The 25,240-nt window shown below is 32.7% G+C and overlaps 1 long non-coding RNA gene and 1 pseudogene across 3 annotated transcripts; one reads left to right on the top strand and one right to left on the bottom strand.

Annotated features, from left to right (window-relative positions):
• Window positions 1–25,240, top strand: part of LOC126854273 (phospholipase A2-like) — a 179,588-nt pseudogene that overhangs the window by 35,174 nt on the left and 119,174 nt on the right.
• On the bottom strand, window positions 8,706–23,996 carry LOC126854291 (uncharacterized). Of its 3 annotated transcripts, none has more exons than XR_007688086.1 (4): window positions 23,851–23,996; window positions 22,103–22,337; window positions 19,385–19,500; window positions 8,706–8,831 (listed from the first exon to the last, which is right to left on the bottom strand). It is a non-coding gene; the product is annotated as an uncharacterized LOC126854291 (long non-coding RNA). The 3 variants fall into 3 exon arrangements; XR_007688084.1 differs by lacking the exon at window positions 8,706–8,831 and adding an exon at window positions 10,794–10,952; XR_007688085.1 differs by lacking the exon at window positions 8,706–8,831 and adding an exon at window positions 10,794–10,948.

The following is a 25,240-nucleotide window of genomic DNA, read 5'->3' as shown; positions in this document are numbered from 1 at the left end:
ATTATCATGTAATATTAGTAAATTGTGATCTAATGTGTTTATAAAAATCTACGCTGAAGATGGTCCGAAGAATGAGACCAAAACGTATGCATCATATCTTATATTAATAATTTCGAATAAATTATAGTTGCGCTCCAATTATCATGCATGGCTTGTATTACCATAAATTGTTTTAATTTATTAAAAAAATGTTTGTTTAATTCGATATCACATCGTTCCGTACTACATTTTCCGTACACAAAAGTATTTTCTCCCATAACAAATTATTTTGTAAAAATTACTCAAAAATATTTAATTTTGTAACTGCGACCTAAATGATACGGAAATGTTATTTAAGTTAAAATTGTAACAATGCGTACATCGTTACCCGGCCATCCATCCGCCGGACACCGCCGCCCGACGACCATCGGTCAGGCCAGCGCGCATAATAAACCGGCGTCCCACGCCCAGCAGTCACGAGACCTTAGAGCGAAGGTGCTATGCGCCCCATTGTATTGTAAACCGGTGAGTGAACATAAATATTTAGTAAATATTTATTTGTTTACATTTATACCACCGGTTCGGCACACCGTACCGGAGCACGCGCGCGCGGGAAACCGCTCCGACCGTTTCCGAATATTCCCGAGCCGCGAACGGGCTCAACCGAATTGTTTAACAAACAATTATCGCGCCGACGCGATACCACCGACACCGGATATAAATAAGCGCTCTACCGGTTAAAAAGACAAAATCTTCTCCGCCGCTTTGAAGTCAGTATGACGCTCAGAGCATCCCGAAGAACCTACACGCTTGAAAAGCGAGATCGAGGTTGGGTGTACTCCGCCTCTGCTGGGCTTTCCCAGCATCTCGCAAAGCAAAGCGTTCCGACCAAACCTCCGATCGTCCGGCAATATTTCTAGCGGTGGGAATTTATCCACCACCGACAGATATTCCCGTCTGCTGAACGCTCCTATTCCGACCGCGAACCGCTCCCGCTGTTCCCGGTCATCGCGAGGTATCTCGCGAGACATCGCAAGCCGACCGAGACTCGCCATTATTACGGCGACAGAATCCGAACACCTAGGGCCGTAAGACTGCCCTACGCGCCGAAATTATCGGCACACGATTCGCCAAGCCGCGAGACTTCCGCCCCTCGCGGAGACATTACCGCGCGCCATCGCGCTATCTATCCGACGGGTAACACAACCTATCGATCGCGAGCATCGATTCTCGCGCACCGCGCTCGATCCACCGTTTAAGCGCACCATCCGCGGGTGCATTCCAGGCGTGCACCTGAGCTCGTCACGCACCCGACCGCACCTTCAAGGTGCATTCGCACCTGCCCGCACCGCTCACATACCCGCTCACTCATTCGCATACGCACATACTCGTACCGATTCATTCGCGCACGATCATATACCCATACACTCTGTAAACCACCATTCTGACTTTTGAATAAAGACACTATTTATTGACACAACACTCGCATTTCGTGCTTGCTATCCTTCCGAGCCCTGATCCCGGCCGAGCTATCCCGCGACAGCGCTCGGGGAAAACCGACCGTTACAAAAGGAAGACAATTTCCTATTCGAGTGTCATTTTTTATGACAATAAATAAATCTCAAGGACAAACTTTATAAAAAGTTAGGATTTATTTGCCACATTCCGTATTTGCATATGGTCAACTATACATATGTAGCATTTTTTAGAACAACCAAAAGGAATTGTGTCAAAATTAAGATTGATGAATTCAGCAATCAAGGACAATTCATTAAAGGAAATCCAAAAACTTTTATAAAAAATGTTGTATATAGAAAAATTTTATAAATTGAAGAATTATAAATTAAATTAAAAATTAAATTAATTATAAATTAAAAATTGTATGAGAGATAATAATAGCGGGTCAGCGGTGGGTAATTCGGTCGTCAAAAAAAAGTGAGTAAATAAAAACTATAATATGCTAGATAAATATTTATGACATTTACAATATTTAATATCGATACAGGATTGATTTGTAAGGTGGAGGAGCTAGCCGATGGTGGTTGGTATATGACATAAACTTCCATTTGGCTGGAACAGCTAAGAATCAAGTCCTGGCATTGGCTAACAAGGATGACATGATCAAAGCTATGGCATTCGCATCAAGGCTACCTTCTGGCTGATGAATCATCACACGTGTCAGGGACAGCTTACAGGATATGCGAAGAAAGTCTTGGATGTCTTTTATCCAAATGCAGTAAATAACATGATGATATCTGCATCGCACAATCTTGATTATTTTACAAGTACCTTATACGTGCTAAAACTATCAGGGATACCGGACATCCGTGCCACGACTTCGGTTATCCAATCAGAAAGTGCTTCCATCACACTATCTGCCGATGCAAAACTGCGCTTCACCTCTATGCCTGCTGGTACTCACAGAGATTGCTTTCGAAGCTGCCAAGCGGCTTGTGCGCAGCGTATATGGTGTGTACCCCTGGTGTGCAAAATTTCGAGAACATACCTCGATTGCGCAAAGATATTCTTGTCAATCCTGCTTCATATCATATTGGGACCGCACGAACAGACTACCAAGACAATGATATGAACGCGTTCTTTGGGCGACTCGGCACATTTATCAACACCCTTTATAAATAGTCAACCCTTATCAAATCTCGTCACATAGTTCAAACTCTGGTTGAAAGCTATGGTGACTACGGATTTTAAGCAGTCGGATTTTAAAGCAGTCCTAGGGAGAATCCAGACAGCTCAAGCTGTAGTACGGGGCAGGATGGTAGAGGCATTAGTAGGAGCCCCAGAGGCGACGATGGCCAAGCTTAGAGACGCGTCTACTGCTCGCTAAGCAGTTAGATATAGATTTTAGCAGTTAGATATGTTCTTTATGTTTGACATAAGTTATTAATCTTGACTAAGTTTATGACATTTTGTCTATTTGATATGCATCTATAAGAAAGGAAAACACAAAAACAATACAAAACCTTGAAAATCCAAAAAAATAAATAGTTATTATTATACACTTAAGGATCAATTGTTAATAATAAGATTTGTTTATTTTTATTATTTGTGAGTTGATTGTAGAAAATTCTGAGATTGATTCCGTTCCCAAATATCACTTTCTAATTGCTCCTAATCGCTCACTGAATTCGTATCGACTTGCTTTCTCTATAATCGAAACTCGATTCATCGCGATTGGCGCAAAAAAATTTCAGGTATCTTATGCGAGGGGATCTCTGACGTCCTCAATAGGCAATATCGTCCAATCATTCAAAAAGTTGTTTGAGCGGATTTAGGAGCTTGTAAATATAATTGTTAAATTTTTAATATTTTTATATATTTTTATATATTTTATATATTTTAATATCTTTACAATATTACGTTGTAATTTGCAAGCAGTGATGAAAACTCGTGGGAAATATTTCAGACATGCGCAATAGTGCAAACGTCAGAAGACCTCAATAGCGTATAGTATATATTGAAATAAGGATACCGTTATACCTCTTACAGGAAAAAAATAGATAATGTTGAATGAAATAATATATAATTTGGTTTTTAAAATTTAATTTGTTTATCTTTAAAAAGATAACAGGATTTTAATATATCATTAGCATAAATATTAACAAAAATAAAAGAAAATTTATTTAGGCTTTAAAAGTGTCCTATATCACATCTTAGTACGAGTCTGTCGAGATCGGTCACATGGGGCAGTGCCGTCATTCACGCATGCGCAGAAGGTTCTGCCAGTGGGATAATTCCCACGAGTTTTCATCACTGCTTGAAAAATTGTAACATTGCTGCAATGTAATTAAAATGTTCTGTGCTGTGTATAGGCAAGTCGCAAGAATTAAGCGATTGACACGCAAAATGACAATTTCTTGCAATAGTATCTTTATGCGATAAATTATATCTGTAAAAACTAAATTAAAAAATAGAAAAAGTACGCAACAGCCTAGAAAATACAAAACAGAAAGATGTAACGATACGACCATCGTTACGCGGCCGGCCACCCGCCGGACGCCGCAAACCGACCGCCGTCCCACGCTCACCAGTCAAGGGACCATCTGAGCGAAGGCGCTACGCGCCCTATCATATTTTAAAGCGGTGAGCGAAAATAAATATGTAATAATATTTGTTTACTTTTATAACCGGGTCGGCACACCGTACCGGAGCTCGGCTCGCGCGCTCGGGAAACCGCTCCGACCGTTTCCGAAACTTCCCGAGCCGCGGTCGGGCTCAACCGAATTGTTGGAAAACAATTATCGCGCCGACGCGATACCGCCGACGCCGGGTATAAAAAGACGCTCCACCGGCTAAAAGAGAGAATCTCATCCGTGCTCTGAAGTCGGCAAGACGCTCAGAGCAATCCAGATACCTAGACGCTTACGAGCCAGATCGAGGTTGGGAGTATTCCGCCTCTGCTGGGCTTTCCCAGCATCTCGCCAAAAGTAAGCGCTCCTACCAAAATACCGATCGTCCGGCAACTACTCAAGCGGTGGGAAATTACCCGCCACCGACGGATATTCCCGTCTGCCGAACGCTCCGGTTCCGCTGCAACCCATCCCTGCAATTCCGGAACCCATATCGCGAAGTATTTCGCGCGTCGGCATAAAGCCGCCAGAGACTCGCCATTAATACGGCGACGGAATCCGCGCGCGTAGGGCCGTGAGACCGCCCTACGCACCGAATTTGGCAGTACGCGATTCGCCAAGACACGAGGCTCCCGCCCCTCGCGTAGGCATTACCGCGCGCCATTACAATTACCCGGCCGACAAGTGCTACCACCCATCGACGCCGGGTATCGATAATCGCACGCGACCGTTCGATTTACCGCGTCCGATTGCGCCGCTCACGAGTGCCCTACCGTGTGCACTCGAGCGCATCACGCACCGAAACCGCACCACCGCAGTGCATCCGCAATTCCGCCTGACCGACGGACACGCGCTCGCGCGTCACCCCCGGTCACCCGTAATATACACGCATCCATACGGTATACATATTCGATACACCTCCGACACACATTGTATACACTCACAACCATACGTCATCTACGCGCACATTCATACATATATATTATATACACATACGACACATTGTATACACTCACAACCATACGTCATCTACGCGCACATTCATACATATATATTATATACACATACGACACACTCTGTATACATTCGCAACCATACGTCAGTTCTACGCACATTCAGACGCTATACCGCGCACACGCATCCGACGCTCATTCCATACTTACGCACTTGTATATATGTATGCACACTCACTCACACATTGTACATATTCTCATACGTAAATAAACACATTTATTTATTGTACACCCGGCTACGATACTTGCTATACCCTTCCGAGCCCTGATCCCGGCCGAGTTATCCAGCACCAGCGCTCGGGAAAACCGACCGTTACAAAGAAAAGATAGAAAATATAGAATAATTAATATTATCATTAATATTCATTGAAGCCATAAAAAAATTAATTTAGGGACAGTCATTGTTTTTATTTTTAAATTATATTTAAATGTGTTTAAGATGTCTCTAATAATATTTGATTGTTATGAGCAATCGTCAAGCATATATATGGTATTTTCTGTTCCAGTACGGAAATTACAAATTTTAGACGGCAACATCAATGTCATGACGTATACGGTCATATTGCGTCATAACACTTTAATACGTTGTCATTTTTCGCTAGAAATTACAACAGACGAAAAATATATTTGCACGGAAGATTCGAGAAATCGATTCATCAGTAAGTTTTGCAATCTTATTAATCTGTTGTATGCAAAATTATCATAAAATGAACAATCTGATTTTACGGTTTTTTTTCTCAATTCCAGTATATGATTTTCTAATGAGAAAAATAGTGCTCAATGTAAAACATAGGGGACGCATCCGTGATATTAGCTGGCATTCTTACATTAACATTATCCTTATCTTATCCGCGAGTAAATCATTGCAGATATGTTTTATACATTTCAAAATGAAAAAGAAATCACAATTATCGCCAATGAAATTTCTCTGAGTTATGTTATATTAATGAAATTATATTAATAAAATTATATTAATAAAAATTATATTAATAAAAATTATATTAATAAAATTTGTATAAAAAAAGACAGAAATTATTTTGAATAATGTATAATTTTTTGTTCAAGAAAGAGAAAATGGGAGATTTTTTTTTACAGTATTGTTCGAGAGTTTTTCGCTTTTCAAATACTTACATAAAACTTAACACGTATTAATGGCGATTTGAAGTTGCAATATCTTTTAATTCACCATCCAAGATACAAACTATTTATTATGATAAATTAATTCTGCTATTCATAATTATATTTCATGTTTATAATTGTTCAAAATTGAACGATTCAAAAAATGAAATTAACCGATTATTTTCAACGGTAAACGTCACTGATAAATTCGAGTTATAATCCTCAAAATCAAAACACGAGCTAAAGCAAACAGTGATGCAGATCACCCGCTCCATGCGTGATTGCGTGATTTCTCTAATGAAAAAGTGACAAACACCTGGATTTTAAAACATTCGATGCCGAAAAACTCTCTTTATGGAAATCGGCAGATCGCGAGTCTTCGTGGTCATTAGTCAGTCGGTCCTTGACGACGAACCGAGCTGGTTGATTCTCTCAAGTATCATTTTCGCGCTGCTGTTTGCAATCTCGCTCGTGTTTTATACGCGTTCTTTCGAGTTTCTTACAATCTTGAAAAATTAATTCGCTCGTGGCGTATAACGCCATCGTTATTTTTGTTGTGCATCGCTCAAGTGACATTCTCGCGTGCGAACGAGTGTAAAACTTTATGAGAGACGCAGCAATTCTTACGTATTATCATTCGCTTTATAATTGTGACCCCTGATTGTAAGGAATACGAGAGCCAACGCTTGTTATTTGCATCGCAAATGTCCTCTGTCTCGCGTTAAAATCTATTCGCGTGCAAGATTTCCGTTTTCTAACAAGATATTCTTCAAAATTTCCGAATCGCGGAGAAAAGCAGACAAGAAAAGGACATTATTAAGATATTTATATTATTAACAAATGAAATAATCATTAACTACACGTCATGACAGTATTCATTTCAAACGAGTGGCACCCGTTTGATCACGTTAATATTGACCACGGTCCTGTTTGACCATGTTGAAATTGACCACGTTGCGAATAGCTACGTTGATATTGATCATGTTGCAATTAAATACAATTCCAATTGACCACGATTCCGATTGACCAAGGTCCCGATTGACCACGGTCCCGATTGACCACGGACCGTGCATGGACAGGAAACACACGCGCATACGCACACGCTCACGCACACGCTCACGCACGCGCACACGTGCACACACACACACACACACACGGGGAAATGCAAGGGGGGGCCTTCGGTCTCCCTCTCGCACCCACCCCGCCGGTAGGCTTGTTGGACCTCGCTTTACAACACGTGATCAATCGGAATCGAAGTCAATTGTAACGTGGTCAATATCAACGTGGTCAATCGGGACCGTGGTCAAAATTAACTTGTGAATTGTAACGTAGTGAATCGGGATCGTGATCAATCGGGACTGTAGTCAATCGGGACCGTGGTCAATTTCAACGTGGTCAATCGGGACCGTAGTCAATATTAACGTGATCAAACGGGGCGCTCCTATTTCAAACTTCTTATCCTCCAACGATTCTGCGGATTCGCGTTACACGTCGCTTTTCACTCATCTCTGAGTTAACATCTAAAAGATTCGGGCGATTGAATCGCGGTCGACTCCCGAACAATAATGGAATGGGAAAGTAACTTACAGCTACAGAAATGACGAGTAATAATGTGGACCAAGAAGAAAAGGAATTGATCATTACTAATCCCCCTATACTATTACGATGAAGTGAAAAATTAGTTGGGCAATAAAGAGTATGCTAATTTGTATAATACTGAATCGTATAATATCGTCCAGTCATACAGACAAATCATAAATAAAGACAAATTTCTGCTAGCATAAGAATAAAATAAGGAGTGTGTTTTTTGTTGAAAAAAGAAAACAAAAGGTTTCTTTAACGGATCGCGACCGCCACTTATTTTAAAGTCAAGAACTCATGATGATGATTGTATTGCATTCAGACTTGCATGTGGAGAAAGAAGAAACACGACAAATTCTGACAGACATTTCAGCTTGCTAAGAATAAAAACAATTGAAAAAAATTAGAATCTGAGTGTAATTCTAATTCTTAAAATCTCTCTTAAAATCTAATTATAAATACATTACCTTTGTATTAAAATAATTCAATATTAATGATAAAAGTTAATTTTCTCACACATAATCGACGCACCTTACATGAAACGAAAAGAAATGAGTAGAGATTTCTTTTTCGCTAAATGATGAGATTTAATATATCAGCATCAGAGTTATATTAAGCGAGGAATATTTAGGAAAAACATTATGCAAAAACAATTGTGGCGGCCAGCATGAGCCTTCGAACGATTGCATTTTGTGAAACAGACGATGATTATAATATTAAGATAGACTTTTTCGAAATATCGACATATTAACAGAAATTTTTCTATAGATCTTGTCGACGAATTCATCTCATTCACAATAAGAAATGAAATGATTAATGACAATGTTAATATATTTAAGCACATTCAATGCTTCATAATTCGGTTTGTGGAGAACATATCCATAAAAAATGTAGTTTGGAAATATTCTTTTTTTTATTTATCTCTATGGCTTACAACGTGGATCTCGAAATAAAACCTTTTCATGTGTACTTGTTCACGCAATTGGAAATTTGCACTTTCGACCTTCTTTGCAGTATGTCTCGCGGCATGTTCTTTTTGCATTGGGCACGTCTACAAAATAATGATCACATTTAAATGCATAATGAAAAATGAAAAAATCATTCCAAATTTCAAAAATTTCAAAACTTTCAACATGGATCATAAAACTATGTACTTTTGGTGGAGCAGTCACATTTGAATATAAAAATATTCAAAACAATAATATTATACAGAAATATTATGTTATAATGTAACTAAGGTTGATATATTGTTAGTAGATTCTAACATTAGCCAAAAGAAAAACCTATTAATAAAACGTGTGATCAAAATAATACAATCACCTCAAAACAATGACAAAGATCTAAATACTTTAAATTGTTGTTGATGTTTCTCAACAAATTGCGGAAACGCTTGAGAATGTATATTACAGAAATGAAAGTTCGCAAAGCTTATTCAATAATTTATGTGTAAGTTTCTTTGCAAATTATTGGTTTGCGTACTTTGTAAATTTTACATTTCTCGAATACATTATAATTAGCTGAAAACAGTGTTGTTTTTCAACTTTGCAGACAGGCATGATTCTTCATCAAAAATCAAAACACATTACGTGCAATGCATTTATTACATTCTAATTTTAACAACATCTGTAGTATCGGCTACAAACATAGATGTGGAGAAAAATTTACTGGTGGAGCTAAATTTGCATTGATTCTTTTGACTTCGAATATAGCGGTAACACAATATAATAAGCTAACGGGATCACTTAGAAACCCAAGTTTTCTTTTTCAGAACGTTCAAATATGTTGGAGTGGGGTGAGAATTGACAAAGTATATTAAAATTTTCTAAAAATAATTAAATAATACGATTAATTATTAAGCACAAATAATGTAGTAAGATTATTCATTATAATAAAAAATTCATTATAGTTTTATTATAAGTGAGAAAGGACAAACAATTTACAGTTTTATACACAGTTTATTATTTATAGTTTTTTATAATTTTAAATAATATTGTATTGAATTATAAAGAATTATAAATGAAAAATCATTGCAAAATTTGCCAAAAGTTTTTTTTGTACGCCATCCATTTAAATTCAATAAAATAGATCAAGAGATTATCTTTTAGTTAATTTTTTTGTTTTATAGAATTTTGCAGATTGAATTTTTGTCTACATGTATATCGAAATACAAAAAATTACGAAAAAGCAGTATCATCATCTTTTTCAGGATTTTCTGACTCTCGAGATGAGGTTAATGACACATTTTACGTATTGTGAGACGAATTAAATTTTATGTAATGAAAGAAAGTATCTAGAAAATATCAAAAGCAGTACTGCTTATCGTCAAAATTACATAACAGAATTTTATAATTTGATATGCAGATACTATTTTACTTTATATTACATTTTATTTTTAGTATAAAATATAATCTGCGTCAAAAATTTTTTTTGATTTGTTGCTTAAAATATGCTTACACTCACATACCCAAAAAATGTAGGAGCATTTATATTACATATATAAAACGTCAATATCACATAAATTGTGTCAATGCATATAACATAATAATTTTTTAAATTATACAAATGTAAAATTTAAATATATGAGTTTGAATAATTTCTTATTAAAATATATTTTTAAAAAACTTGGCATTGCAACCGATGTTTAAAAGTTTACAGTTTTGGAGAATTATTGAAAGAAGATCAATCATGATTAACGCGAAATGATATAATAAGAAATCCCAAAAAAATATACATAACTCTTTATTCTACGTTCTTTAAAACAATTTCACGCGATTTCGATCGCGGGTTTGCAGCGCACCTGTGCGCTCCGTCGCGGCAGCTGGCGCAAGCTCGCGCATCCATGAGGGTGCACTTGCAGTGGTGGTTGTGCGGCTGCAGTTGTGTAGTGGGAGCGAGCATTGCCTAAAGGCCCTTGCACAATGCGAGGCGATAGCGATAGGAATAAAGGAATAGCGATAGCGATAGGCAATCTCCAATGAGAACACTGCATTTTCAAAAAAGCAGATCTCTCATTGAATATCGTCTATCGCTATCGCTATTCTCTTGTTCCTATCGCTATCGCTTCGCATTGTGCAAGGGTCTTAACCCATCTTCTTATTGCGCGGCCATGTGCGAATCGCAAAGCGAACAGGCGTTCGTTCTACCGGCGACAAAATGTGAACTGAAACACTGTCTTGTGCAGAAACGAACGTTCTCAAATAATTTTCATTTTTTTCTTTTATTTATATTATAAAATTTTAATAGTTAAAAATAGTATCCATTATTCAAATCTTTTTTTTTGTATGTGGAGCTTTGAAAATAGAAACAAAAATAATCTATAACGTTTGTTAACAACAAATGAAAAACAAAGGCAAAGAACAAAAATTTGTTTAATTTATGTAAAATGGAAAGAAGCGACAAATATCTATGATCTCGGTGACTTTTTTCATATTACACAAATATATATACTATTTAATATTTGATAAATCTTTATAAGGGTTAAAATATTAACATTTAAAAATATAAACAATTATTTTTTTTCGGATTTTATCTCCACGCAATATGCCTCTATAAATGTCAATTCAAAAACAAGAAAATCATCTTCTTGTTTTTGACATCATCATTAAATATAGCTATAAAAAAGCAACAATTTTAACGGAGATAACAAAATGCATTTGTTGAATAAATATGTAATGGCATTTTTAAGTAGCAATAAAAATAAAAAATATTGTTAATACAGCATAATATGAAAAATATCTATGTTATTACGTATATTTTCATGTATTACTATATAATATGAATATTTATGTTATAAATTACATTTATAGAAGCATATTGTGAGATAAAATGTATAACTTATAAATTGAAATTTTGTAAATTAAAATTTCATAAGCAAATTATATAAATAAGGTAATAAAAAAAAGTATCATCACCCTGCCTAGAATTTTAACTTTCGAGTCGGAATTCTTTAAATTTTGTAATTTTGTATTATTAAAATTTTATAATTATATTATATTAAATTAAAAAGATTATACATAAAATTATTGACAATACGATAACATAACTTTTTTAATAATGGTAAGAAATTTAATAAATAAAATTTTGTACACAAATTTTTTTTGGAGAGGAATATGTTTTTTGAAGACGTTAAAAAAATATTGAACTGCTTAAAAATTAACCAAATATCTTGGGAGATTGTTCTAGAAAAATGATCTTCAACATTTGATCATCGAATATGCAATATTACTGAAACCATGGGATAAAAAATTAAATAAACTTATTTGTAACGATGCATCCCCCCATCGTTCCCGACACGTCACCCGTCGGAAGTCTGTCGCCCGGCGAACATCAGCCGGGCAGAGGCAGAGGCGCTTAGCGCCCATTTTTAAACAAGCGTACACGATGTTTATGACAAATACAGCCGTTAGTGTTTGTCATAAACAAAGCGAGCGCCGAACGGCACCGAACGTTTCCGGCGAATGCCGATCGCCGAAACGCGCGCTACCGGAGGCCTGCGTCGTCTCCCCCACCCCGAGGGGGATGCGAACGGCGCGGGTGTCACGCTCACTTCGGTAGGGTATAAAAAGCCCTACCGAACACCAGACGCCACCAGACCGGCACCTGAATCCGCTCGAGCGGTACGCTCCGAGACAAATCCAGAAACCGATCCTCAACGTCTATAGACAGTGGCCCGGAGGTTGACGAGTTCGCAGCCTCCGTCGAGCATTCTCGACCATCTGCTCTAGAAACGACTCCAGTCTAAAAACCATCCGTATAAGAAAGAGAGTGGACGAGTTCGCCGCTTTCCTCGAGAATTCTCGAGCCATTACGATCCTGTCACCTGACCATCCAACCCTTCGTACAGGGCAAGAGAGTGGACGAGTTCGCCGCTTTCCTCGAGTATTCTCGAGACTTGACGCTCCGACTATCCGAACGTCCGAACTGCACGCCCGCGATTATCGCTGGGAACTTGCACCGCGTCATCGACGCATCTACCCGACTGCAGGCCTGGCACCCTGCAGTCCGCGCCGAACACCATACGCGTCTTAATTTACATATCTCGCGCAACAGTAAATTGCGAGATATCGAAACACCGACACGCGGTGACAACACGCGCCCGTCTCACCGCGCGCACCTCGCACCTACAAACGCGAGAACGACAACACGCGCCCGCCTTACCGCGCGCACCTCGCGCCAACAACCGCGAAGCCGACAACACGAGCCCGTCTCACCGCGCGCGCCCCGCGCCACGAGCCGGGCCCTTTAACTAGACGCGCAAAAACACCGTCTAGACCCGCGTCACAACATTACGCTCGTATTATTATATTAACGCGATTTATTGTAATCGCTCAGCTCATTGTAAAAGTTGACCATTGCCTCGAGTGGCGAATAAACGACGTACACAACAACTCACGTCTGTTGCGTTTCAACTCCTTCACGAACCTTGATCCCGATTGCGCTGTCCGCGCGCGTATTCGAAACCGCTCGTGAAGCGGCCCGTCAAAATTTTTTGATTATATATTTGTGATTATAAATTTTATAATCTGTACAGTATATTATTCTGTATATCTATATTGTATATTATTTTTATGTATAATGTACTATAATTTTGAACGATATTTGTTTTTATATTGACAGAATAAAATAATTAATTAATAAATTAATAAAACACGCAATATAATACACCTTTTGTTACGTCCTGACGACTCCACAATTCCTTTCTTCCGCAAAGTTGAGGCAAAGTCGTCTATTGGTGATAAAAATGAATTGTTTAATAAATAAAGCATCCTACACCACGCGTTTCGTAAACTCTTAGTCACTTGTCAATAACTATATCTATAATTAATCGTGAAAAAGACGCGAGAAGATCGGTGATGAAACCACGCCGATTCTCTCGAATAAATAAAAATTGATAAATATCTCTTGCAGTAAAATTTTCCGGCGAAAGAATAAAGCAGTACCAAAAAGATAATAAATTTTTCTAACAAAATACTTAACAAATAGAACAGTACCATTTGATAAAAGTAATCATAAGAAAATAAATTCTTTCCTAATCATAAAGAAATAAAATTTTTTCTAATCAAATCACGTGCGCAAGAGTCCGCCAAGAAAGACAACGATCAAGGGATTTTGAACTGATATCAGACTCACCAATCACTGCGAAAAGTAGGAAAAACACTCCGCCTAATGAGGGCACTAGAATAATTTATAATTCGTCAAATCTTGGAGGATTCCTATTTCTACAAATTAAACACATCCTTGAAAAAGCCCTATAAAAAAGGGAACCTACAAGTTCTCGCTTTTTTTACGCTCCTTACGCTCATTTAGATCACATTTTACAGTTCATAATTTACGATTTCAAGTTATTAGTGTTCAAAGTTTTTTTTTTCGTGTTCAATTTTTATTTCAAATTTTTATTCTATGGTTTAACTCTTCGTGAAAGTGCAATTAGTGTCTTCCTTAGGCGGATCAACGCAGGCTCAGCCTAACTACTACTAAAAATCTCAACAAATTTTCTTCACGCGATCTTAGATATTTACTATTTTTTCTTCGATAGTGAAAGAGATATCCTTGTATCTTTTGGCCAAAGAATTTCGTCTACGAGCTTGTCGGAACCTTCGCGAAATTAGGAAGACGTTGACTCGCATATTACGGAAGAAACATTCGAGACAGTTCAATATTATGTTACAGAAATTGTAGATAACTTAGCCGCGGCACAAGAAATAGTTAACTCTCTCTCTCTCTCTCTCTCTCCCTTCTTTTTTTTTAACTTCTTTATCTTAAATTTAATTTTTCCTTCTTTAATTTTTCTTTAAATTTTTTAACTTATTTTTTTTCGCAAACTCTCAAAATTCTCATAATTTGACAACTGCAAATAACAGTGAATTTTTTTATTATATAAATTAATAATATTATATATTATATTTCATAAATAATTATTAATTACTCTACCATAAATATTAATAAAGCTATAACAGATCTGACAATTCAGTTGATAGAAGAAAATTTATTAAAATTACAAAACATATTTATTTGTTATCTAGTACACATCGTTTCTGCGATCCCTAGGAATCCTGACATCCTGAGTGGAGGAGGAGGCCTAGGAAAAGCATTCTGCACCGACGGAACAATACAAGGGAGGGTATTTATTGTTGATATATTGATTGTTAAAAATCACGTATACGCATTAATTTGGTCTCATTATTTGAATTAATTAAACAAAAAAAAATTAGAAGGGAAGACTTTTAGATAAATCTTATAAAAATTTCTATAAAAAAAAGATTTTTTAGAATTTATAAAATTATTTTACATTTATGTATCTGCTTATTATTGTACGTTTCGAATATAAAATTTGCCACATAAAATAATAATTTTTTGAAATATTAATTATATTTTGGGCATTGTTATAATTTGAATTTTATATTTGTATGTTACAGACAGCATAGCCTCAAAACGAACAACTCCGCTGTTGTGCATCAGTGCCGGTGAGTGATGAATTTTTATTTACTTATGAATGTAATGCTTTAATTACTCATTCGATGTTTTAGATTGAATTTGGTATTCTTCAATATATATTCTGCATTTGAAAATGAAATATCCCAATTCGTGCGAAACTTATACAATCTTTTTTGTATCAACATCCATAAATATTTACTAGCATTTGTGTGCTACTAATTAATTTGCAAGACGTAGAAAGCTTTAAAGCAAACATCTAAAGCTTCTACTGTGGATTTTGTAGAATATGAAATTTCCTCTATAATGACATATGATTGCGATATGTTTTCAATGTTATTTATATGTATTAATGTTATTATTTTTTATTGTTATTATTTTTATTTATATGTATTAATGTTATTATTTTATATTGTTATTATTTTTATTTATATGTATTAATGTTCATTAATATTAATATATTTTTAACATAAAAAGTTCATTTAAATAATGCCTCTGAACATGAAGAGAGTATGAAAAAGAAGATAAGAGTAATGAAGATGGAGAATAATATAATTTGTTGAGCCAATAATTAGCCTACTCACGAAATAAAGTACGGAAGTTCGAATAATCCATCTCACACTGATTTTTATGTATAACTTTCTTCATACAGACTGGCCCATCGAAAACGAAACAAGAATGTTTCTTCATTTAACCTTATTTGTTCGAAAAATGTTTGATCAACTGTATATATATATATATATATATATATATATATATATACACATACAGTTGACCAAATGTTTTTCAAACAAATAAGGTTAAATGAAAAAACATTCCTGTTTCGTTTTCGATGGGCCACTCTATATGTACATTATTCTGCTCACCGCGACTTCAAATATACGATATTAACAACACTGATTTTTAAAGGTAATAACGCATAAACTCACGATATTCGCGTCTTCTAGATAATCTCGAAAATGAGGAAATAATTGAATAGTCATATCTAGTTTGTAACTTTCAATAAAACTAAATTAATAATCAAATAAGAAGGAAAGAATCATCGCGCAGTGAATATACCACGGATAATCAATTCGGATGCTGATAACGACAGATTTGATAACGTTGTCCGAAATTCAAATGCCAAAAAAAAATGATTTCTGAAAAGATTATACTTGAAAACATAAAAACTAATAATACAACGTACAACATTATTAATAATACAAAAAAATGCAATTTGTTGAAACATATGAAACAAATATTTATAACATTTTAAATTAAAATATAAGTAGATAAAATAATTGTTAATTTTTTTATATGCATATATATATATATATATTTTGCATGAACATAAAATATATAAAATATATACTCTCATGTTTATTTGTAACTATAGTTTATAATTTATATAATTTTTGGCACTTTATCTTGATGTATTATATATGTATATTAAGGAAAAAAATATATTAAATATTTAAATAATATACATTTTACATATATAAGATATTCACACATATACATATACATATACTACAACACACACATATACATATATGTGTGTGTTGTAGGAACATCATTAAGACCTTATTTTATTATACTTTCTAATATAATTGAAAATAGTTAACTATTTACGAATTCGATACAACGGGCAGGCAGAGATAGCGCAACGTATCATGACTCACTTAACAATTTTACAATTTTTAAATATCATTTATTGCGAAGTTTTACGCATTAATTTGTATGAAAATTGATTTGCGAGTAATAATAAAGTATTAGCAACAATAATGTTAGCAGTCATATTTATTGTGAAATTGTGAAGTAGATCTCGTGATGCGTTGCACCTTTCCTGCCTGCCCGCTAATACCAGAATCGTAAGTAGCTAATTATTTTCAATTATAACTCAAAAACTAAGAATCATCTTGTATAACTAACATTTTTATTTATGTTTTAGATTAAAGAAGACCACAAAAAAAAATAAGAAAAACTCAAGAAAAGAAACGCAGGAATATCATCAGGAAAAGGACAATGAAAATTCCAAGCGGCATTATAAGAATTCATAGTTATGGAACAACAACAAATATAAATCCCGAAGAACAAAAGGTAAGAGAAATTCGAGTAAAAGTAATACGGCAAATAAAAGGCCCTCTTACACCACGGATTCCGGATAAGAAATATATACATTAATGTCATGTGTACAAACGTAAATACTTTTTTTTACATGTGCGCGATAATGCTTGTAGTCAATCGCTCTGTAAGCAATCGGGAATATCGACAATCGAAGCTATTGGCAAAACGTTGTAAGCTAACGAAGCCTGTTGGCAAACGGGACTATTCCTTCTGAATATATTAAGCAAAAAGACTTTAATGGAAAAAGGGCATTGACGATTTAATGATATTATTTGCGGATGGTTACAATAATAATTAATAAAAAAAATTATAGATGATCGGACAAATAAACAGCGATAAAAATTATTCTTCCTCCAAGCCACGTGCTTGGTGGTGTATCGCGCAACAGCAGAACGCTCACACATACTACTAGGCGCGCATCTCATAGACATGCGCTCAGCTAAAAATTGGCGCTGACTAATCAGATTTTACTCAAGAATAACTGATTTATTAAGCATAATAAAAATATGGTAGAAAACTTTTCTGTTCAACTGTGCTCTATCTGCTCACGAGCGTTGTCACAGTGCTTTAGGATACCATGTATAACAGAATTTGTTACATGATCTATTATTAAAACTAGAACACATTGATATAATATGAAGTTTTCGCGTTATTAATTAAAATATGTGAGCTAATAAGCGCGTTGGAAAGCGGTAGAGTCACGCTGTCACCTCTTGCTTGATGATACCTTCGTTGCTAAGAAACGTACACAAGTAATCCGTCGTACATGCCTGCCGATATTGGCCTATCGCTTTCCAACGAGCTCATCAGCTCACATATTTTAATTAATAACGCAATAATTATTGCAAATTTTACAAAATGCTACAGGATTTTTCGACTCAGTTTGGCCTAATCTACCTTCACACTTGGGGTGTATCAAAATTTTCCGGACACCCTGTATATATATGTATATATATTCGTTGTAAAAAAAATGTTACAATCTCAAAATTTGATCGAATGTTTAAGAAAGAAAAAATTCACTTACAATTTAAGCAAAAAAGAGTTAGAAAAAAAGATTTTCATATAAAATCTATTATTTTGTACAAATTTTTACTTTTAGATTATAACTTTATATGAAATTATTAGAGTTATTAGTAATGTTTTTTCAAAATTTATAAAATTATTTTGTTAATCTACTTATTATTATATGCATTTAATATAAAATTTAATGTGTGTAATAAATTTTTTTTTAATATTTATTTTGAGTGCTGCTACAATTTGGATGTTCTATTTATATGTTGCAGATCAACATAGCGACGCTGACATTCTGAAGAAGGAGGAGACCTAAGAAATGCATTCTGCACCGGCGGAACAATACTACCCAAGGGTGAGTAGTTATTATTTATATTTATTTATTTATATTGATTGTTAAAAACCACAAATAATTTGGTCTCATTATTTGAATTAATTAAATAAAAAAAAAATTAGAAGGGAAGACTTTTAGTTAAATCTTATGAAAATTTCTATAAAAGAAAGATTTTTTAGAATTTATAAAATTATTTTATATTTATGTATTTGCTTATTATTGTACGCATCGGATGTAAAATTCGCCACATAAAATTATAATTTTTTGAAATATTAATTACATTTTAAACACTGCTATAATTTGAATTTCATATTTGTATATTACAGACAATGTAGCCTCAAGATCATTAACTCCGCTGTTGCGCATCAGTACCGGTGAGTGAAGAATTTTTATTTACTTACTTATTTACTAAAGAAAATCATTACGGGATCCGTAATGTGTAGTTCTATCAATAATTGAATTTCCATATATTATATCATATTGAGAATGTCCAAGTTTTAATAATAAACCATGCAATAAATTTTGCGTCTGTATAATAGATCGATGATAACAGTTGTATTAGAAATCATTATTAATGCATTTGAAAATCCAATCCCTTACATACATGGAATTATTACTTCATAATTATTATTTTTATTTGCAATTAATGATGGTGTAATATTGGCACATAAATAAATATAAATAGATGAAAGATCACGAAAATTTATAAAACAGTGACTTACTGCGCCATCATCATGATTGCAAACTGTAAGCAAGGCAAATTCCTCGTTCTCCTTCCGTTGCATCTTATTATGGCCGATGACTCCTCATTACTTTTCCGGGCAAGTGTGTACCAGTGCTGCAAACAAAAACTTTATTTTAACACCAAGAATTTTATACAATTAATCACGTATTGTTGTCATTTACAATCTGTCCATATTTTTGAATATTTAATACTATGTCTGATTATATATATATATATATATATATATATATATATATATATATGTATATATACATAGAAGAATTCTAAGATTCGCATTGCAGACCTTTACGTAATGAGTCTTGGAGTATATTTTACTTGTCAAAACTTGCAGAAAGCTGCAAATACGCGATCATCTTCGCAAAAAAATTCTAATAATTATCAACTTTCAATGCTCTCTGCTAAATTATAGCTCTTAGATAATTGTGCCCATTGAAACTTTTGCTCAGCGTTATATAAACTACAAAATCTACGTTTTGAATGAAATTCACAAAAAGTCATTTTCCATAAGAAATATGCGAGATTCTTTGTATGAGTTATTAGAAAATTATATTTTTTGAAGAGTTAAAGTAATGCAGTTTATATGAACAGAAATTTAATACGCTTGAAAATTCGTGTCAGAAAGATGTATTTTGCGAAGAGGTCGCATGGTAATAGCGTTTAGCGTTTACGAGTGGTAATGTATCTTAAAGCGCTTGAAAATTCGTTTCTGGATTACCAAACAACATAATACAATTACTGTTCACGTTTTATTTTTTATTTAATTTATATTTTGAAATGTATTATAAAATATGTTTTTAAATGTAAACTTGCACGATAGTACAAAAAACATTAAGAATTATGCAATTGCTTATATGAATAAACCCAGCAAACACAGTTTTATAACTTATATTATAACGATTACATAATTCAGTACAACCAAATATAACAAGTAATATTGGATTGTAACAGGATTGTAACATGTAATACTCTTGTTCCTTGTAATTTCCCATTCAAGGAAGCAAAAATGTTAGATAACAGTTTTACATTTAATTGTAACAATTATATAATGCACTATAGCTATTATATTACGAACATTACTTACATAACTGTAATAAAATTAAGATATATATTATTTTAATGCTAATAGTTTGATATTTATATAGTTGTTATATAAATGTTACATCATAATTTTCAAATGTTTTTGAATATACATTTAACATTTATATAACAACTATATAAATATCAAATCAGTAGCAATATTATGTTATACATTAATTTTATTATAATTATGTGTTCTTAATGTATTTATTTTTATATATGTTACAATTAAATGTGTATATAAATATTACACATCTCTCAAGAAGAAAAAAAACCATAGCAACTCAATTTTGTAAGTTTCTTTTATTGTAAAATCTGTGAATGTAACTATAGTGCACGATATCGTAACATGCAGATTTTACAGCAAAGTTACATTATCATTGTGCACTATGATTACATTCATATTTATACATTCTATAACAAAAGAAATTTAAAAAATTATTGAGTTACTACAACTTTTTTTTCTTGATTTTTCTAATTTGATACATATATAATAATCTTTTACAATAATCTTTTTTCACAGTTCAAAAATGATGTAAAAGATTATGTATTAAGATTATTATAAATAGATATATATATATAAATAGACCAATTAAACAATCTAATTATAATAATTTTAATACATAATATATTATATTATTTTCGAAGTTTGAAAAGTGATTATAGTAGAATTATTATGCAGACAATAGAATTTTATTTGGATATTTTATAATTTTCGTAGATGAAATAATAAAACTTTTAAATTATATATTATACTTTTTATTATTATTGCAGAATCTTATAGTTATCGCAGAAATGTTTAACAATCTTATATGTATTGACTATGCGTCCATAGAAATATATTTATAATATCACAAATGATAATTATATATATATATATATATATATATATATATATATTTATGTATAAAATTGCAGGATAAAAATTATAAGCAAGGTTTTTTACAATCTCAAAATTGGATCAAACGTTTAAGAAAGAAAAAAATTAATTACGCACACTATTTTAAAAGAAGATATAGAATATAACTTCATGTTATAAATTTAATGCATTAATAAATAATAAAAAATCTATTTTGATAAAAGTTTGCATTTCAGCAATTGTTTTAAGAAATTTGCCAGTGCTGGCTACTATTGTATAATGGAAAGATTGTTAAGCAACATGGAAAATATAATCAATGCTGATTATAATCAATTAATCAATAACGTAATGTTTTATTTGGCTTCAAAATGTATTTTTATCTAAGAAAATAAAAAGGTTAAAAAATATATCACTATCTTCTTATTTAAGAAATATGCAAAAAAGAATAAATTTAGACTTATTACATTCAATTATAGATTTTTGGGTAACCAAATATTATTTTACAGAACATCAACAATATATGAATCAATATCAGCATTATATAACTAATATTGGAGATCAGGAAAATAGTAATTTTTTTTTATTTACATATTCAAAGTTTTCATGCTTTTAATATTATTAAATTATGTATATTTTGTGTTTCAAAAAATCACATATGTGTATTTTGTACACGTAAAAACAAAATTCGCAAAACAAATTAAGCCGTGTTGATTAAATGTTGGGAAGAAAAATGCGGGGAAGAAATATCTATAATCTTACCTTTCCCGCTTTTCACAACGAAGAAGATAGAAGAAGAATCCAAATGGCGCCGTGGGTACGGAAGGTCGGTTAGGCGATCGGTCGAATCGGCTACCGTTTTTCTCCCCTTTCGCCAGCAACTTTTAAGCGTGTATCAGACAGTCCTCTGATGATTAATCACTGGTATCACGGCGAATCTCGACTCAGCTCTCTCGAAGTCGCTTGAGTTTATTCGACGGTGGTACTCGATCTGAAACTGTTATATATATCATTGTTGATAAATAATATCAAGTGCATATGTTTGATGAAAATACAAGTCAAAATAATCCGTAAATAATGTTGAAGTTTTTTTATGGAATATTTTGAAATTAGCAATGAAAGCAAACGCATAAAATTTTCTGTTTTTTAAGAATATGTAATATCAAACTTGAACACAATATATGAATACATGATTGCTCGAATCTTAATGTCTATAGAGTGATAAAAAACAATCGCTAACATCTTAGCTGCATGAAATTACATTTTATTTTAACTTAAGTTCTTTTTATATTTATTCACAGATTTAATTGTATGCTTTTATATGTTATATTTTTTTTGCAGAAGCAGTGGCTAAGAAATTTCGAACAATGAGACGATGTTTAATAGGAATATATATATATATATATATATATATATATATATATATATATTTTTACAGAAGCAATGACTAAGAAATTTCGAACAAGAAGACGATGTTTGGTAGGAAAGCGGGACCATAACTGATTCACAGGCCAGCTTTCGTAAAAAAATAAATATTATCATATGTTTTATGTTATATTATCATATGTATTATATCAGATTTTTACAACGAATTTTGCTATGGCATGTATATAAGTCAAAAATTCATAAAAAGTCATTAAATTTATTATATTTATTAAATTGATTATATTGATTATACTTATTATATTTTATATATTTATTTATATATTTATTATATTTATTATATTTATTATATTTATTATATTTTATTATATTTATTATAATTATTATATTTATTGTATTTATTATATTTATTATATTTATTATATTTATTATATTTATTATATTTATTATATTTATTATATTTATTATATTTTTTATTTATTTTATTTATAATATTTATTTCATTTATTATATTTATTATATTTATTACATTTATTACATTTATTATATTTATTATATTTATTATATCTTTTAATGTTCATAATTATTCATATATTTTTAACATATGATGAAGCTCATTTAAATAATGCCAGCTCCTGAATGTGAAGAGAGTACCAAAAAGAAGATAAAAGTAATGAAGACGGAGAATAATATAATTCGTTGAGTCAATAATTAGCCTGCTCACGAAATAAAGAACGGAAGTCCGAATAATCTATCTTACACTGATTTTTATATATAACTTTTTATGTAGATTATCCTGCTCACCGCGACTTTAAATATGTACGATAATAACAACGCTGACCTTCAAAGGTAACAACGCATAAACGCACGATATTTGCGTTTTCTAGATAATCTCGAAAATGACGAAATAATTGGATAGTCATGTATAATTTATAACTCTCATTAAAACTAAATAAATAATCAAATAAGAAGGAAAAAATATTCAAATTGCGAAACGCGAAAGCCATTAATCCGCCGCTGCGGTGCAGGAAAAGCGCGACGTAGCATGTGTGTTTAATCGCGAGAATAAAATCACGATAATTACTTATCCGAATAAAATATATCTAAAAAAAAATCGACAGACTTACTTTTTTGATCGATGCTTGATTAAAAATCCCACCGGTCGTTGACTTTGCTCTGCTCCGTTCTCTTCTCGAGCTCCTGCTCGTCTTCACTATTCACTAAAGTCTCGCGGAATAATGATGAACGACGAGCAAGAATCCTACAAGAGACGTACTAATTCGATAGATCGCAATTAGGACACCTGTGGCGCTTTCGCGTCTAACAGGGCCGTCTCATAGCCCTCGCGATCCTTCACGGCCGTATTAGAAATTCAATGCCCCCGTATGCAAAATTTTTTTCTATTGTAAGTTGATGAAGATACGGCTTACAATTCAATCCAATCGTTTTTCCTTGGGTTCTCCATGTGTTGGCTCTCCTCCAATTTGTTCCATTGATATCTCGGATTTCCGGATTTAGGTATCTAGGATTTATTGTATTGCAGCTCTGTTTCGGAGTTCTGCGTGTAGAGCGGCTATCCCCTTTGCCGGATCTTTCCGATTTTCCAAATCTTGATTCTACAATAGCAAAAATTAAACAGCAAAAGCTTTCTGGGATTTTTTAATGAGGTAAAAAATAATTTGATATACGATGAATACGATTTGATAAGCTCTTGTATCTTTATTATTTATTCGTGCTTTTCCTCGCAATATTTCGTACTTTTTAATTTTCTTAATGCATAAACAAAAAGTTTTAAATAAATTTAAATGATTTAATAATTTGCTTGATTTAAAAATGTTGTTTACATTTTATATAATTATATACGATATATAATTATATATGTTTATTTATTATACATTTAATTATTAATGTTTGATTAATACCGTTTTATTACATTTATTAATTTTTTTATTATTAATTCATTTTTATTCATAATTATTATGTTTTTTATTATTATTATTGATTTAGTAATATTTTATATATTTATATTTATAGTATTTCTGAAAATAAAGATATTTCAACAAAAAATGGAATAGAAGATATTTCAATTTTAAATCATAACAATGAAGAAGAAATAATAGAGTTCGTATCTGATGAAATACTAGAAACAATATAGTTTGAAGATTCAATTGTGTAAGTTTTTATACTTATTCTTAAACTTTAATTGCAAACTCAGAAACATAACATGATTTGTTATTGATTTTTAAACCAACTAATATTGATTTTTTATAATTTCTTACATTCATACATCCATAAAATTGATAAAATTAAATTAAATGTTCAGTAAATTTAGTTGATTTGGAAAATTATTGATCTCAACATTTAAAAATTATAACTGTAAATATAATTTAACTATAAAATAATTTTTTTTATTTATAATACTTTTTTTAAATTTTAAAAATATTTCAATAAAATTATTGGTTTTATTGATGAGATAAAAGGACCTAAAATTGTAGGCAAGATTCAGCAATATAAATT

Source organism: Cataglyphis hispanica, chromosome 13 (genome assembly GCF_021464435.1).
Source record: "Cataglyphis hispanica isolate Lineage 1 chromosome 13, ULB_Chis1_1.0, whole genome shotgun sequence".
NCBI lineage: Eukaryota > Metazoa > Arthropoda > Insecta > Hymenoptera > Formicidae > Cataglyphis > Cataglyphis hispanica.
Note: the sequence above shows the minus strand (reverse complement) of the source record. Positions and strands in the feature narration are given on the sequence as shown.